The sequence below is a fragment of the Ictalurus punctatus genome, chromosome 29 (genome assembly GCF_001660625.3).
Source record: "Ictalurus punctatus breed USDA103 chromosome 29, Coco_2.0, whole genome shotgun sequence".
Lineage (NCBI taxonomy): Eukaryota > Metazoa > Chordata > Actinopteri > Siluriformes > Ictaluridae > Ictalurus > Ictalurus punctatus.
Window position 1 is genome coordinate 11,710,119 of NC_030444.2, and position 15,068 is coordinate 11,725,186.

The following is a 15,068-nucleotide window of genomic DNA, read 5'->3' on the forward strand; positions in this document are numbered from 1 at the left end:
CTGCAGTTTTTAACCAAAGCCAGTCATAAAATTCCGAACGATTATGGTTACAAACAGGATTTACATTATATTACTGAGCACTGAACTTTATCCGATGTAAAGGTTTATTCACACACTTACTGTGTTGTCGTGATCGATCGGTGCCGTCACTAAGTCGCCCGCCGGAGTATTCGAGTACTCGTGTCCATCCGCTGCTGATATCATAATCTGTATTGTATTAATCCGCCATGGTCTACATCACTAGCATGACATCTTTTTTCACAAGCAGCAAATGGTTTCTTTTAAGCTGAGACGTACAAGCACCATTTTTTTTTTCCTCCAGTCCTTTCTTTAAGCCGATCAGAAGCTTTAGGGATCAGAGTTATGGCAGGTCGGGTCTTATACAGCGCTTATATACGAACTAAAAACAAGAGGCACGTTGAGGCACATATATGCCCTTCTGAGAGCTGTGCTGTGCAAGGGCGGATACAGCGTTGGAAATGTAGAACCCATCCCACCGTTTCCTTTATCATTCATTCTCATTAAGTCTTCAAACAACATTTCAGGAAGATTCAAGTATCCACAGAACAGAGGACGGGACACTAAAAAACCAGACCGTGGGTTTGATAGAATTTACATTCCACCTTGTCTGGTGCGAGTCAGGTTTATTCAACTTGTACTAGACTGGGTACAGGTGGGACAGGCGAGAAAGGTGAGACATGGACCATCCATGATACAAAAGCGAAAAAACTAAATTAAATGTAACATTCAAAGTACAGGTAAGAAGCAGAATGAAACATCACACCATCACCCAGCAGCATCAAACGTGGCAAATACATCATCCATCCATCCATCCATCCATCTTCTATACCGCTTATCCTTTTCAGGGTCACAGGGAACCTGGAGCCTATCCCAGGAAGTATCGGGCACAAGGCGTTGTACACCCTGGACAGGGTGCCAATGCGAATACATAATCTTAAAACAAAAACATGAGAAAATCAGATACACGGACATGCAGGAACGCAGCAAGACTGCATTACCAACCATTACAAAATGCATGGTAAGACTTTGCAAGCAAACAGATACAAGAATCAAGTACTAACACGGAACAGGTGCACACACTCAGGTAACAATAAGCAAATGACCGAGCCAACAAGTTTTTGCACATGAACCACTGTGTGAAGGGGGAATCTGTGACAGTATCGCTTTAGTTTTCTAGAATTTTCATCTTTTCTTATGGCTTTTTGCCTGTTCTTCTCTTCACTTCACTGGACTATCTCAAAAAGCGTGCTTCTGCCCCCAGGCTTGTTCCCGTACAGTACGAGCCATCCAGAGAACCTCTAGGTGTCTACCCAGTGAATTGCTGTGTGCGGTCTTCCTGGGATTTCAACTTTAGCTTCATTCACACGTCCCGATTAATTGTCTGCCAATTCCTGCATAAAGTCCATGCATGAAAATGAATTCTATTCTATTTCATCTGCACTAGTATTATTCTCTGGTCGTGCTGCTACTTCTTATTTTTATTTTTATTTTGTATAACGTGTTCATATCTATGCCTCGCACCTCCAGGTTTGGGGTTTGAATCCCGAGAGGTTTGCATGTTCTCCCGGTGCTTCGGGGGTTTCCTCCGGGTACTCCAGTTTCCTCCCCCAGTACAAAGACATGCTCTGTAGGCTAATTGGCGTGTGAATGTGTGCAATTGTTCCCTGCTATGGGTTGGCACCACGTCCAAGGGTGTCCCTTGCCTCTTGCCCCGAGTCCACTTGGATGGATCCAGGCTCCCCACGACCCTGTGGATAAGCGGTACAGAAAATGGATAGATGGATGGATGGATGAGTTCATATCTATGTACATATCATACTGCTACTCTTCATTCTCTATACTTATCATGTTGACTCTGCTATTGTCATATTTATGTTTGTTTATTTTCTCCTTCAGTAGTGTTATACTTACTGTCATGCCACTTTGACTCCCCGTGAGGGATTAATATTTATCTAGGATCAGCTAGTAAATTGCCTGGCTCTGAAAACATACACACACACACACACACACACATCCATAGCGCTACGTTACAGTACCCAAACACACCTAATTGATGCATGCACTCTCTCTTTCTTCCCCCTGTCTCTCTCTTTCTCTGGCTCTCTCTTTTCTATTATTATAGCCAAACACAATTCAGTTTGTGTAATCAAAGAACTTTTGGGGTTTTTTTTCTTAGCAGATTCTCCTTATTGGTTAATCCTGATCTCTTTTCTCACACGCTTCTCTCTTGGCACGATGTTGGCACAGCCTTTTCAGACAGACAGACCGGTGTTTGAGATACAGGATGTCCCTGGATGCACTAGAGGAGTGTGGGAACAGGATTGTGGAAGTTTCGAGAGAGAGAGAGAGAGAGAGAGAGAGAGAGAGAGCTGAGTGAAGAGCTCGCACGAAAATGGGAGCTTCATAAATTTACTCTGAAATGAATGTCAGTGTGGAGTAGAGAATTGGAGGATATGGCAAATAGTACGGTCTGATTCTCTTACTCTGTGTCTCTCTGTAACCATTACTGGTTTCGAGGAGAAAAAAGCACTTTGGAAATACTCATATTTCACATTTTGTGTGTGAGTGTGTGTGTGTGTGTGAAGATCTTGGAGCAAAATTACCTCAGCGAGGTGCATGTGGGCTGAAGTAGCTTCTGAGAATCTCTCTCTCTCTCTCTCTCTCTCTGTCTCTCTCTCTTATATCATAGGGAATGCTGACAATTATAAATGTAATGTGTGCAAACTTTGGGTCCTGGAGGGATAGTCACATGCTCCTTTATGTCAAGTGTATAATAAATGAGTGTGTGGCTGAGACAGAGAGACTATTCTTAACCTCACCACTACTGCCATTCTTCACCGAACTCCTGTACACTCAGTGGCAAAGTGCTGATGTTTCTTTTTTTTTTTTCTTCTTCTTCTTCTTCCCCTCTCTCTCTCTCTCCATCTCTCTCTCTCTCTCTCTTTTCTCCCTTTCCTCCGTCTCTCTAACTGTCCTCAATCTTTTCCTTTACTGCTTACAGATGTGACCAAGTGCAACAGGAAAGGTAGGACAATGTGTCGCCATGTCCATGCAAACACACACATAATATAAATAAATAAATATTTATTTATTTATTTATTTGCCTTTCAGAATGAGCTAAATTCTCTAATTTTCCCCTCCAAAACACATCTTTTTTTTTTTTTTTTTTTTAACTATTTTATATATACTATCTTTTATAATAATCTCATGATAATTGTAATAGTTTGCGTTTATCAGAAGAACGACCGCCCTACAATTGAGATCATTGATCCCCAAGGGGAGGTCTGATGTCACATCATCCACAAAACACGCGCAAGACTAAGATTAAGACCGAACAGTTCTCGAGACTTGGGGAAAATGCACAATAGTCTCACAATATGCCACAAAATAAGAGGGAATAAAAATGTACATCAACTGCTCGCCAAGATTCCTGTACAGATGACGTGTATGACAATATAGTACAGGTTTAATACTGTACATTAGACCTGTGTGATGAGCAGTTAATGGCAGTGCGTGTGCAAGAATCTGCAGTGACCCTATGGAATATTTGTTGTGCCAGTATGCAGTCTAGTCGTATACACTGCGTATCGTCTCAAATGTCCAAACGGCTCTCCGACCTCATCGTGGATAGTGTAAATAATCATGTGAACTCTACTATGCAGTCGAGGACCAAATACAGACAGCTGTCTTCTATACATAGCACATAGCTGTAATGGTTTACCTGCTGGTCGGTCAGTCATTATCAGTCAACGTGGATAAGAGTGTGTGTTGTGTTGTGTGTGTGTGTGTGTGTGTGTGTGTGTGTGTGTTTGCCTACTTTCTGTGCAAATCCCCATGCAGGGGGTGCAACACTCAACCCCACTCTATTTCTGGATCCTACTGTGGTTCTGTGCAGTGAAAATTTGAATTTTATTCAAATGAGAGTCAAGTGGCCCAGTTTTTTGAAAGAGGATTTTTCTGTCTCAGACAGACAGAGAGAGAGAGAGAGAGAGAGAGAGAGAGAGAGAGAGAGAGAGAGAGGGAGGAAGAGTGAGCGAGAGAGCACTTTTTCATGGACAGGATGCCAATAGTCATTTTGGCAGGTTGGGTTTGCAATTAGAAGTTAGTATGCCACTGTTATTATGTACTAATGTAGTAAAATGAATAAATGAATAAATCTGTTTATTCGTCTGTTGAATAAGCAACGAGATATTCACTCAAAAAAATACTCCATTATAAATAATATATTATGATTGGACATATAGGCACGGCGGCTCAGTGGTTAGCACGCTTGCCTCGTACGTCTGGGGTCGGGGGTTTGATTCCTGCCTCTGCCTCAGGGGTTTTCTCCGGGTACTCCGGTTTCCTCCCCGGTCCAAAGACATGCGCTGTAGGCTGATTGGCGTGTCTAAACTGTCCGGAGTGTGTGCGATCGTACCCTGCGATGGGTTGATACCCTGTCCAGGGTGTTCCCCGATGGATGGATCTCTTACTTTTGTGCTCATCTTTTTTTTTTCCCCATCAAAAAATACGTAGCATACACTTTGACATAGCAGTTTTCGTGACCGGCGTAGTCGTTTTGCTCGCTAATCGTTACAGACCTGTTACGCATGACTTACTATCAGGATCATCGCCATCAAACCAGTGTATCCAAACCCAGTGTGTTCAGTTTTAACTTGCCATCTGTGATGCAGTAGCCTGTGACCCTCGAAAACAAAGCTGAAGATGAAGTGTGGAATTATGTCGGGAAAAAGTACGCTTGGAATGCACGTATATTTGCCATCAGACGGTTCACTTTTTTTCCTTTTTTTTTCTTTTTTTTCCGCATGACTCGATACATGAAATTCATGAAATAAGGTCGATTATTCCTCCGACTTTATGCTATCTGAATCTCTGCATCTGCCACCATTACTGCTGGAAAGCAGTGGAGCGCACAGCCAGTTTTTCGGCACAAAATGGAGTCCGGTTTCAGGCAGCAGGCAGAGAAGGGAGCACAATATTGAGTTGGAGCTGGAAATGCCGAGCCGAGGCCAAGAAAGGTGCCGCCAAGAATCTGTGAGAGGATGCTGGTTTGGCTTGGGAGTCAGAGAAAGGGATGAGCGAGAGCGGGAGAGAAAGAGAGAGCAGGAGAGAACCCCCTGGATGGAGGGAATAATACGACCCCAAGGGAAGATAACAGATGGACATTTAAGAGAGAGAGAGAGAGAGTGTGTGTGAGTATGTGTGTGTGTGTGGGTGGTTGGGTTAGGTTGAATGCCAGGACTCTGTAGGGGAGCTCTTTCTGCTTCAGTCTGAAGTTCATTCTCTTCTCTCAGACGTGCGAACTTACACACACACACACACACACACACAGTCGTTCGCGCACTCTTTATTTATTAACGACACGCCCGCTACGATCAGAGGTTACACTCGCGTTCGGCTCATGACTGCCACCCAGGCTCCGGATGAGCGAGCGGTGCCCTCCGTCCTGTTTTCCGTGCGGGTCACACGGCGCGAAGACGAATCGACACCATTTCGAGGGCGCCGATAAAGTCACAACGATCCGAAGGAACCCCCGAGGAAATAAGAGTGCGATTCTTTAGGGGAGCGTGATCAGATTCGTTTTGTTCTTCTTCTCACAAATAAGACACGTCTGATGGACAGTGTGCACCGACGCGTTGATAAATACCTGCCTCGAACCACATCCAGCGATTCGGTGATTCGCTACAGGTCTGATGATGTGGTTTAGGACAAATCGTGTCTTTTAACGTCAGTAATCGACACCCACGAGGAAGACGTCCACGGATTCCAGATCCAACGACGGATATTCGAACGGCCACGATTTTCACCGTGGTACAGAGGGAAGGCCCGTAGCACGGATGACGATCGGTTCATTATACACGCAGTCAGTCAGAAGTGCTGCTGGCTGAGGGGAGAGAGAGACGGAGAGGGAGGGAGACAGACGGAGCTTTAAAGAAAGAGAACTTGAAATGGAGAATAAACATCCAAAGCGAGGGGATATCTTTCACCAGCATGTTCAAACCGTCAACAGTCCCAAGAAAAGGTTATCGTTCCGTAATGCAGACCGAATCCGAACGCTTATACTTAACCAGATTTGTTCTGCGCGTAACGTTGTAAAGCCCACTGCCCACAGAGTCATAGATAAAGGCTTGAGAAGCTGTACAGCACAATCACATTCATACTCGGACTATTCGCTACACAATGGAGGCAGATTTAAAGCTGAAGGAAAGCACAATGTAAGATTTTCGGTCAAATGAAATGCTTTAACCGTGCTACGTCGTAGGCCACCATTGCAACGTGTGCTTTATCTGTATCATGCGGCTCTAATTCTCCGAATTAATACACAAGAACTGCGTTAAAAAATAATAATAATTCAGAGTCCTAGCCCAGACATGGGTGCTATCGGGATTAACGAACCTCACGAGGAGGGTGAAAAGCCAGGCGTTTGCTTAATCCATTACTTCACGGAAGGTGGGAGGGGGGATCTCCATTCGTGGGATGATAAATCCTAACCCAGCTGTCAGTGAAGTCAGAATGACACAGGGCAGATTCATGTTTGCAAGAACCTTCAAAAATCTGAATTAATCTAAGCCGCACTGACACGAACACAAGACACAAACCCCTCTCATCAGTACCGGCGATAGAAAGGTCACATTACAATATGCTAAAAAATGCAGACGGGAGCTTGCGCAATTCTGGTGATGAAGGTAAAAGTCTGGAAATGAATACCTACTGGGTCACTGAAAGCCATAGAGCGACTTCAGTGTCTTCCTGCTTAGACTTGAATGCTTGATAGGGAGTGTTATGATGTAATCGGATGCGATGACCCCAGACGCATTGCTAAGACCGCTAAGGGATATGTAGAGCTATATCATATATCATAAAGTTCATATAGTGTAAAATGAATAAATAAATGTTATGTAGGAGTGGCAGATAATTCACAGAACCATGCTGTTCATCTGACAGATGGTTTGCCTTTTAGTTAAAGGTTGATAATGACATCAACATCATCATTAGTTTATTGGCTGCCTGCAGAGACAGAGAGAGAGAGAGAGAGAGAGAGACGGAATACCATATCATCATTAGTTTATGAGCGGGAATACCAGTAAATTATCGCGAAAGCTTTGTGTTTGCACTGTTTCAGAGCTGAAGCGAGGGATCAAACATGAGGGAAGGCTTTGACTCTATAGGTCTGTGCTCCATGTTTGCCTATCTCTGTTTGTAGCATCAAGAAAGCAAAAAGAGTGCATACTGTGATACTAGAAAGAAAATGTCAAGTTCTTGTCGTCATTAGCTTAAAAAGCAATAATACACTAATTAGACCACATGGTTAAAATATTAGCCATGTCAATGTCATCCGTCTTGTAGATTATATAGAGGCAAGGTTCTGAAACTGTTTGGGCTCAGATTGGATCAGATTCCCAATCTTCATTTTGGCCTAAATCCAGTGCCGTGTACACGACGATTCAGGATGTAGTATAGATTTGTCACATACAGTCATCAAGACAAGAATAAAAAGCCGAGAGCTCTCGGGGCCAGAGAGCGTCTGATATCTTTTCGACACTTTTCTGGCTACGAGCTAAAGGATCTAGAAGGTTGCGATCTGATTGGCTGGCCGCACTTTCATATAAGTTTCCAAACAAACTTTTGAACAGTGTGACACGATAAGCTTTTCAGACCAAGATCTAGTGACTGGATTGGGAAAAGTTTACAGCATCATCTGTAAAAGTGTTTAGAGAGTGTTTTTGTTTGAAGCAGTTAGTGACTCTCTGGGGAAAGCTTGAAGTCGTGCTTGCCGGGATGAAAAGCAGCTTGACAGGTGCAAAGTTGCAAGAACAGAATGGTTATAACTCGCTAATTCTTAGTGTGGATGTAAACCTGAAACCTGGAGGCATGGGAAAGTCTGGCTGCCGGTGGGATGCTCTAGCGCTCTTGTTTTGTTTTGTTTTTTTTGTTTGTTTTTTTTATTATTGATGACGGGGTGTCAACAGCAGCGCCAGAATGAAACAGTACAAAAGTTCAAACCATCCCAGAATCCCTCCAAACTTGCTTGATGACACTTCGCCTTCCAGCAGGATGACGACCCAAAACATACAGCAGGAAGCAGCTAAGAGTCAAAAGAAAAGAAAAAAATTAAAAAAAGGAAAATGTTCTTGACAGACGGAATAAATCACCTGACCTGAACTCCAGTTAGCTGCATTCAACTTCCTGACTTAAAATAACTACAGAACAAGTACGCGGTTTTAAAAAAAAAACAACAGCAGCAGCGTTGGTAGGGCATCACCACGGGAGATACCCGGTGTCTGGTGATGTTCCTCCACTGATGCTTTCAGGCAGTTATTAATAGATTTCTAACCCACTGCTAAACATGGCCATTTTATTCGGGTGAGATTTATTCCTCGTATTACTTTTAGCCCATGGAGTAGGTGGACTGGACAAAAAGGGCTATATTATTTGCCCGGCACTGGTGTAAATCCTGCTAAAATTAAACAAAATCCGACCTTCTGGACCGCGAACCCATCCTCACCGCGTCATATCTAACACAATAGGGAAAATAATATACGTACAGTAAGTAATGGTAGTTGTTCCCGAGTGCGAACGAGGGTGTGACGTAATTACAGTGATCACGACGGTGTCACAGCGGCCATCTTCTAAAAGGGCAATAGATTTACTTTACTTACAATGATATTATTTTTTGGCCCATGTAACAGTGGTTTCTTAGCATCAAAGCCAACGACAAACTTCCTGGGGACTGAGACAATTAAACAAGTAAATGAATAATAGTATGTACGTAAGTAGGTATCAAGAATACCTTTTTTTTTTTTTTTTTTTCTTTCCGTGCATTGATATTAAATAATCCATAGTGATGATGTATAGTAAGTCATTCATAGTGATGTATTTAGTGCAATTAAAATGAGCAGCAGAGTAAATTTGTCTTTGTGTTCCCCAGTGCCATTAGGAATGTTGCATTTTTTAACATAAGCATTAAGCAGTGTACTGTGGACAGAGAGAGAGAGGACAGGAGAAGCTGTGAGAGCGAGCGATGAAAGAGATTTACAAGATGAACAAAAGAAGCTTGAAGAAACTCGAAGTGCTCTAGTCCAGCAGTGTTGCAGCAGTGGGTGTAATTGGTCGAAAGTGGCAGAAACGTCTATCGACAAAACCTAACCCTGTAGATCCCAGTCCGTATGGACTTTGGGACAGCCAGTGATTATTGAAATCTCAGCGCGAGACAGGGTCATGGCTCATCGATGGGTGTTGGGAGTGAAGGCTAGGCCTTCTGTTCTGATCCCACAGAAGAGCTACTGTAGCACACATTGCTGAAAAAGTTCACGATAGAAAGGTGTCAGAACACACGTATGGGGCTTTGTAACTGCGGACCAGTCAGAGTGCCCATGCCGACCCCTGTTCACCAACGGAAGTGCCTACAATGGGCATCAGGACGGGACTATGGAGCAATGGAAGAAGCTGGCCTGGTCCGATGAATCACGTTGTCCCTGGGTGACCCAGGGAAGAGATGGATGACATCAAGATGCACTATGGGGGGAAAAAGGCAAGACGGCGGAGGATGTGTAAAGTCTGGGCAATGTTCTGCTCTGAAATCTTCGGTCCTGGCGTTCATGTGGATGTTACTTTGACACGTAGCACCTACTTAAACGTTATTGGAGACCAAGTACACCCCTTCATGGCAACAGTATTCCCTAACGGCAGTGGTCTCATTCAGCAGGATAATGTGCCCTACTACACTGCAGAAATTGTTCAGGAACGGTTTGAGGAACATGACAGAGAGTTCAAGGTGTTGACCCGGCCCTCGGCGCTCAATCCGATCGAGAAACTGTGGGCGGACAAACGAGTCCGATCCATGGAGGCCCCACCTCGTAACGTACAGGATGTAAAGGATCTGCTGCTAACATCTTGGTGCCAGATACCACAGCACACCTTCAGAGGTCTCGTGGAGTCCATGCTTTGACCGTTCAGGGCTGTTTTTGGCAGAACAAGGCGGACCTACACAATATTAGGCAAGTGATTCTAATGTTCTGTTGTATAATAAACAAGTGAGGAATGAAATATGTAAGGGATAATGCACGGCTAGGTGTGCGTTACACTATTTTAATGCACGACTTTGAGGCAGTCCACCCGACATGAAGCAGAGGGTGATTGCCTCCGTGGAGAGACGGAGAGAGAGAGACAGTGCATGTGTGAATGATGGCGTCTGTCTGTTAATAATGAAGCTGTGAGTTCAACTGTACGTTACTATGGTTAAAGTTGTTTATAGGCAGCGCATTCATTTAGAACGGTGATTAAACCGACGGGATCTATTTGTGTTATACACCGTTTTTAACACACACCTTCCAGCCAATCAGAATTGAGTATTCAGACAGATCGTGGTATAATATGAAATGATGCATCATATCTCTGAACACAAGTGTCAGTAATCTCTACAAACACAGGAGCAGCTCTGTATCTGGATTTTTTCCCCCGCACCCTATTCATGTACTTTCGACAAGGTGAAGACGGAGACGTCTCGAAAATCTGAATGTGAACTGTCGAGACAAAAAAAAAAATCATCCATTTTTTGATAGAACTCCCCCAGCATCATCACAAATATACTGCACAGTATGTGGTACTCCAGCTTTTTTATTTGGGCTTTTGGCAGTCAAGAACCAAGTTAGCATTGCTTGCTAAAAGCTGAATTAAAAAAAATGCGAAAACTGTAGAAATTGGACCCCTAGGACTTGCATGACCTGCTGTGCCTCTTACTTCCATTTCATGCTATGTCCGCGGTTGCAGTTTAGCTATGTGACCAGGAAGCATTTACCTGACCGCAATTCAGATTCTCTCCCTCACCCTTATGACTACGTTTACATGGACAGCAGTAATCTAATTATTGACCTTATTCTGAACGAGACAATATTCTGATTAAGGTGTTTACACGAGCCGCTTTTAGAATATTCCTTTCAGGTTCCTGTGTCACATGTTATAGGACATAGATCGATTAACAGCACACGTCATTACGTCCCCACGCCACGCGGTCCGACGTTCCCTCCAGAATTTCACGTATCGACATACGGTTTGTCCTCGTTATGGGACCGTATACAGTTTTGGGTGTTTTTATTTTTAATTTTACGAAAGCTTCGTGTGCGGTTAATTATTTGTCATGCTGTACGTGCAAATAGACGACCGCTCGAAGCCGTGGGCCGCGTCTCAGACCGCGTACTTACCGTCTATATAGTAGCTGAGATACATGTATCTCGCCTACTCTATAGTAGGTAAGTACGCGGTTTCGGACGCAGCCGTGCTCTCTTGTTCGATGTCAAACGGCTGACGTGTGTACGTGTCCTGTCGCAAAATGCGGTGAAATCTCCCACACGTCGTTAATAGTGTGGTTAAGGTGTGTACATGTCTGTAACGCACTTCTATAATGCGACTAAGACAGGAGTACTCCACACGTCTTATGTATATTAACTTAATCCGAGTATGACTTTAATCGGATTAAGTTAATCAATAATCTCGTTAGTTTCTTAATCAGAGTATCGTCTTAACCGGGTTAATATCGGATTATCGTCGTCCGTGTAAACGTCCTGAATGTCTCTCAGAGCAAATGAGACGAACATGTTTCTTCAAGCCATCTGTTTGCGTAAATAAGATCGAGCGAGATTAGCGGTGTAATTCGACTTCGGCCGTAATAAATCGTTTTGGTTCTGTGGGAGACGATCAACCTTTAACGAGGATGTACAGTAAAGACCATGCAAATAAATAAATAAATAAATAAATAAATAAATAAATAAATCTTTCATTTCAAGGCCACAAGCCTGAAGTGATATTTGAATGACTGTGAATATTATTTACTCGTGCTAGTGTGTTCATAGCCATATGGGATGCAGTGCTAAGAGAAACGGAGGGAAAAAAATAAATAAATAAATAAAAAAGAAGCTACGGTGTAATGAACTCTCAGAGGAGAGCGTCATCATTCATAGTGATGTTTTTAGTGCAATTAAAATGAGCAGCGCAGTAAATTTGTCTTTCAATTCCCCGGTGTCATTATGCAACTTTTTTTTTTTTTTTAATCACCTCGACTCAGTGCTGAATGTTGTATTTTTTAACATAAGCATTAAGCAGTGTACTGTGGACAGAGAGAGAGGACTAGAGAAGCTGTGAGAGCGTGCGATGAAAAAGAGATTTACAAGATACTGAGATAGAGAAAGGTGAAAAAGGCGCTCTAGTCTCTGGTAACTTTGAAACTTGAAGTGCTCCAGTCCGGAATAGCAGCAGTGGGTGTAATTGGTCCAGAGCGGCAGAAACGTCTATCGACAAAACCTAACCCCGTAGATCCCAGTCCGTATGGACTTTGGGACAGCCAGTGATTATTGAAATCTCCGAGCGAGACAGAGAAAGCGCGAAACAGAGAGAGTACTGTAGACTATTTAAGAAGACCAATCAGATGCGAACACACACTCTTTGTCAGTAGTGGAGTGGCTTTTTAAGGTATAATGCTCGTTGCAATCTAATTACAAGAGATGCAAAACCCATAGCAGCTGTAGAATCTGCAAGTATCTGGAATTTAATCTGCTGTGAATTCTCAGAGTGTAAACTCAATCATTTTAACGTCCGTGGTCTTTTCTTTATGAGAGTATAACATGCGGTTGCATCTTGTATACAAGATACAAGCGTGTTTACTCAGCGCTTTGTTTATTACCCGAGGCACAATGACACAATCAAAGCTCCGGGCTTCTTAATTCGATGCTGAGCTCAGGTTATTATCTGTCTGGAGTTTCCAGTGTTCTCAGCGTATCCATACAGGTTTCCTCCAGGTTCTCCCAACTCCCAAAGACAACTGGATTGGTGACACTCCATTACTCCTAGGTGTGAATAAGTGTGCGAATGAATGAGCGTGTGCTCCGCGAAGGACTGGCACGACATCCGGGGTCTATTCCTACCTTGCTCCCGGGGTTCCCTGGTTAGTCTCCAGACCCTGACCAGGATAAAGCACTTAGTGAAGACGAATGATTTAGTAGACAGCAAATTGGTCAACACGATGAATCTATTATTGTATCCCAGAATAATGGACAACAACAACAAAAAAAAAGTGTGAATACGTGAGTGCAGAAAATAGAAACGACAAGTAGACTCTAAAGTTAAATGAAGCTGATGGCACCCGTCACCTAGAGACAGGTAACATGAATCGGAACCGAGTCCACTCGGCCCCATAGCGTGATGCTGCCGCCACCATGCTTCACCAATGGGAGTAGTGATAAGCTGTGTTGTTTTCGCACCAAACATATCTCTTAGATTTTAGATCACGCCTAAAAAATGTACTACCTCGGTCCCGTCGGTCCCGTAACACGTGGTCTAAGGTGATGTACGTATGTTTTGGTCCAATTTAAGCAAGTGGACTTTCATCTAGCCACCCTACCCCGTAGCCCAGATGTGAAGATTCCAACAGATGCCACATGCAGGGAGTGACCAGCACTTACCAGATATTCCTCCTCCAGCTCCTTTAACGTTGCAGTCGTTCTCTTGGCAGCCTCGCTGATAAGTTTTCGTCTTGTACTTTCATCAGTTTTGGAGGGGTTCTCGGTTGATGGTTGACTTGTTGACGGTTGTCTTAATGGTATTCCATGCTACAGCTAATGTTTTGGAAATTCTTTTATACCCCTTTCCTGAGCATTACCTTTCAACAGCGAGATCTCGTACCGACCTTAGAAAGTCAGATGCAACCAATGAAACCATGTCGAGAAAATTAAGCAGAAACATCTTTTCGGGGTTAATCAGAATCACAACTGTATCCTACACAGGGTCAATGGGAGGCAGCGAAGTTGGGGAACAAGGCAGGAGACACTCTGAATGAGGTGCCAACCCATCACAGGGCACAATCGCACAAACCAATTCATATACTACGGACAATTTGGAACCGCCGCTCATCCTACAATGCATGTCTTTGGACGGGAGGAGGAAACCAGAGTACACGGAGGAAACCCCCAAAGCATGGGAAGAACATGCAGTTCGAACCCCCAACTCCGGAGCTGCGAGGCAAACATGCTAACCACTAAGCTAACCATTACTTATGTAGCCAAGTTTGTGCTACATAAGTAGTTTTGGATAAAAAAAAAAAGAAGAAGTTCTTACAGGGTTTAAGCTGTGCAACAACTGCTTCATCAAGGTGTACTTACAGACTCCGCAGACTAATCACGCAAAGGCTTCAACTAAAGGAAACAACACAACGACCTACATCTAACACTAACAGGAAAAAACTAAACGAGAGGAAACAGCATTATAGGTTGTAATTTAAAGAAAAGCAGCTTACATTTCGATTTTTCCCTCCCTGGAGAAGCTTGTCATCAGTGATCAGCATTTTATAGCTTTTAATTACTTGGCCGTGATGATTTGGCAACCCGAGTAGAACTGAAAAACGCAAGTGGCTCAAGGACCCTGCGGAAAACCGGCAGTCCGTTCCAAACCACCGCACACGCTCGCTCCCCGTCTCCTGCCCGGACGAGCGCCGATCTCCATCCCATGTCCCTGTTTTGTCCCGTAGCCGTTCCACTAAAAGCTTCACCTTAATCGAAGGCGTACCGGGACCGCGTATCATTACAGCGCGCTTGTCAAAGCGTAAGGCGATTTAATTGCAGCGTGGAGAATAAGCGCTTTAGCGAGCCGGCGGAGTTTGTGAATTATGACCACATTAACATAATCCACTTGTGTAAATTAGAACGGCTGTGTTATTAAGGTTACATTTCATTCACATCACACTTGTTAATTCCTCATATGACAAGAGCGCTTAGGCCCTAATGAGAAGCACAAAAGATCCATCATACCGGCTCACACGCGCTCAGGAAAAAGAAGACAGAGGGAGGGATTAGAGGAAAGAATGACTAGCTTTGTGTAATTAATCTGAAAGCTTCTGAAACGTGAAAATCTTATGAAAAACTCTCTACAGAAAGTCAGTGGATCTCCGTCCGTCTGTCCATACGTCCCTCTATCTATCTATCTATCTATCCGTTTGCTCTTGAACACCATAGAGAGCACCAGAATGTGTTTCCGATGCCTCCTTATCGAACATATTGCTT

The 15,068-nt window shown here is 43.6% G+C and overlaps 1 protein-coding gene across 1 annotated transcript in view; it reads left to right on the plus strand.

Moving 5' to 3' along the window:
• The window catches only part of LOC108260822 (protein tyrosine phosphatase receptor type D), a 416,825-nt gene that overhangs the window by 106,323 nt on the left and 295,434 nt on the right, over positions 1-15,068 (plus strand). The window contains exon 4 of the mRNA XM_053677696.1: positions 3,023-3,046. The gene's annotated coding sequence lies outside the window, so the exon portion shown is untranslated. The remainder of the gene's footprint in view (positions 1-3,022; positions 3,047-15,068) is intronic.